Below are 3,225 nucleotides of genomic sequence, written 5' to 3' on the forward strand. Positions count from 1 at the left end.
TACTGTCATATATGTGATTATATTCATTTATTTTATTTTCTCAAATTGTTTTTGGTATCTACGTATCAATGTCATGTGATGTGATGTGTCTTGGTTTGTGTTGTGGTGCTTCATAAGTGTTTACAACATTTGTTATTTGACAAATGGTTGTGATTTGATTAGTAACAATAATTTGAAAGAGTACGTAATAGTGATACTTGAGACATACTCAGAAAGTGAACGAAAATATGTTAGTTTTTCGACGTGTTATCACAAACCATGATATTTTAACACCTTATTTTATCTCTATATCTCTCTTTTTATATCATATCATCAATCTCTCACATCTATCGTATCATTATGTTTTTCTCTTCATGTGAAGGTGTATACACCCCAACGAGGTGCACAAAACATTTTCCTAAAACTATTTTGTTCATATATTTAACAAATTAATGCCGAAGCTAAACTTAGAGAGAGAATGATAGATACTACCTCTGTCTCTTAAATATAAGACTTTTTTCATATTCATACCCCTTGATTGCACAAATAATCTAAAGAGAATTAATTAATGAAGATCATCAATTGAGATAGCACTCTTTGTAAATCTTTCTCTCATTTCAATAAATTTTTGAGTATGTTTGTAAGAGATTTGTGGTTCTAGGGTTCTAACCTAATTGGAATGTCTATTGTCACTTTGATGTAAATTTATGCTTTTGATGCAAATCTAAAAAAATCAATTGAGAGAGCACGCAAGATTTAATTAAAAAATTTGTGAAAGAATTATAATATCATTCAAATTTAAACATGAAAAATCGTTTAAAATTGAATAGAATCATCAATTAATGTTTGTGGATTGTCTCAGAAAATAAAACCTGATAGAAAGAAAATATAACGTTACAAATTTTCTCTTTTTTTTTTTTTTTTTTCGAGCAATGATAGGTAGAAACCTTTATTGTGTACACCCTTTTTACCACTCTGAAGAATTTCAGTTAACCAAATATATGGTCTGTGTGACCACAATTTTTTTGGTTGAGTGACCACTATTTTTCCAAAATTTATTTGGTTAACTAAGTGGAAAAATAGTTGTCACACGCATTTTAGTTGCGTGACCACATTTTTTAGCTTTTAAATAGTGGTCGCAACTGAAAATGTGGTCACGCAACTGAAAAAATATGGTCACACAGATCATATATTTGGTTAACTAGAATTTTCGAGAGTGGTACAAAGGGTATACACATGAAGGGTGTCCACCAATCTTTATTTTTTTTTTCTTCTTTATTTTCCTACGAAATATCAAACTATAAGTATCCAACACCAAACCCTATGAAAATTAATAACCAGAGCAAGCATAGTCCTTTGTGTTCATACCCTATATTTCTCTGAGAAATTAAAATCAAAGTAAGACATGGGAAAAAAATCGTCACCACTACTAGGGTCAAAAACAAATATACTTAGCCAAAAGAAAAAACTTTGGTCAATTATGGCTAGCATAGTGTTTATGTATGGCATATTTGAGAAATTCTTCTCACCACAAATTCAAAGTTATGTTACAAAATACATGCAAAAACTCATTAGTTTCATGTCCCCTTACATCCATATCACCTTCCCTGATTCAATAGCAGGACCCTACCTCAAACGTAGTGAAACTTACTCATGCATCCAAACATATCTCAGTGCAAAATCATCTGAAAAGGCAAAAAGACTTCGAGCCGAAGTTGTCGAAAATAGTCAAACTCCACTTGTTCTTACCATTGATGACAATGAAGAGATCATAGATAAATTCAATGGAGTAAAACTTTGGTGGGTTGCTAACTATACCCCCCAAAAAAAATCAGGTGAACAAATTTCCTTAACCCTAACCTTCCACAAAAAATATCGTGAGCTTATCACTGGGTCATATATCCAACATGTGTTAGAACAAGGAAAAGCTATTACATTGAAGAATAGGAAGCTTAAGCTTTATACCAACAATCCTAGCAATGATTGGTGGAGTTCTAGAAGCACAAAGTGGAGCCAAACAAACTTTGAACATCCTGCAACGTTTGAAACACTTGCTATGGATCCAAACAAGAAAGAAGAAATTATAAATGATCTTGTTAAGTTCAAAACAGGTAAAGAGTACTATACTAAAGTTGGGAAGGCTTGGAAACGTGGTTATCTACTTTTTGGTCCTCCTGGAACCGGAAAATCTACGATGATATCGGCTATAGCTAATTTCTTGAATTATGATGTGTATGATCTTGAGTTAACAACTATCAAGAATAACAACGAGTTGAAAAGACTTTTGATTGAGACGTCTAGCAAATCGATTATTGTTATTGAAGATATTGATTGTTCTCTTGATCTCACCGGCCAAAGAAAGAAGAAAGAGGTGAAAGCAATATATGAGAAAGAGAGTATGGTAACTCTTTCTGGTTTGTTAAATTTTATCGATGGGATTTGGTCTGCATGTGGAGGGGAGAGGATCATAATTTTCACAACAAATTTTGTGGACAAACTTGATCCTGCCCTAATTAGGAGGGGAAGGATGGATAAGCATATAGAAATGTCCTATTGTAGCTATCAAGCTTTCAAGGTTCTTGCAAAGAACTATTGGGATGTTAACTCTCATCATAGTTTGTTTCCAATTATTGAAAAGTTGTTAGGAGAGACTAATATGACACCTGCTGATGTTGCTGAAAATTTGATGCCAAAGTCAATTGATGAAGATTTTGAAACTTGCTTGAAGAGTTTGATTCAATCTCTTGAGAATGCAAAGAAAAAGGCAAAGAAGGAAGCAAAGAAAAAGGCAAAGGAGGAAGCGAAGAAAAAGGCTGAGGAATCTCAATTGAAGGCAAAGGAGGATGAACAAGAATGGTCTCAAGAGGATGAAGAATAAGCTATTGAAAATTCTGTGGAAAAGGTGAAGGAGAATGGTGTTATTGTTTAATTTGGATTAGGATAATCTTGGTAGTATTAATAATACTATGAAACTTCTTAGTGAGACAATAGTTTTATATCAAGTATTATTGTCTATGCTTTCTGTTAAACTTCTTAGTAATACTATGAAACTTCTTAGTAATATTAATAATTTGGATTCACATAAATAGTTTTGGATCGATGGAAAGATCTATAATTTATGTTTATGCTTGTCAGAGAATTTGAATTGTTTTTACCCTTTGAATGACACATCACCCAAAGGGTATAAATGTAGAGAAGGCTTTGGTATGTAAGAAAGTTCTAATGAGATTAAATGCTATAAATACG

The 3,225-nt window shown here is 32.4% G+C and overlaps 1 pseudogene; it reads left to right on the plus strand.

Moving 5' to 3' along the window:
• The first annotated feature begins 1,330 nt into the window (after positions 1-1,330).
• On the plus strand, positions 1,331-3,225 carry LOC146912307 (AAA-ATPase At3g28510 pseudogene; annotated as a pseudogene).

This window comes from Medicago sativa, chromosome 6, assembly GCF_051527215.1.
Source record: "Medicago sativa cultivar Bolivia chromosome 6, Bolivia_mono, whole genome shotgun sequence".
Lineage (NCBI taxonomy): Eukaryota > Viridiplantae > Streptophyta > Magnoliopsida > Fabales > Fabaceae > Medicago > Medicago sativa.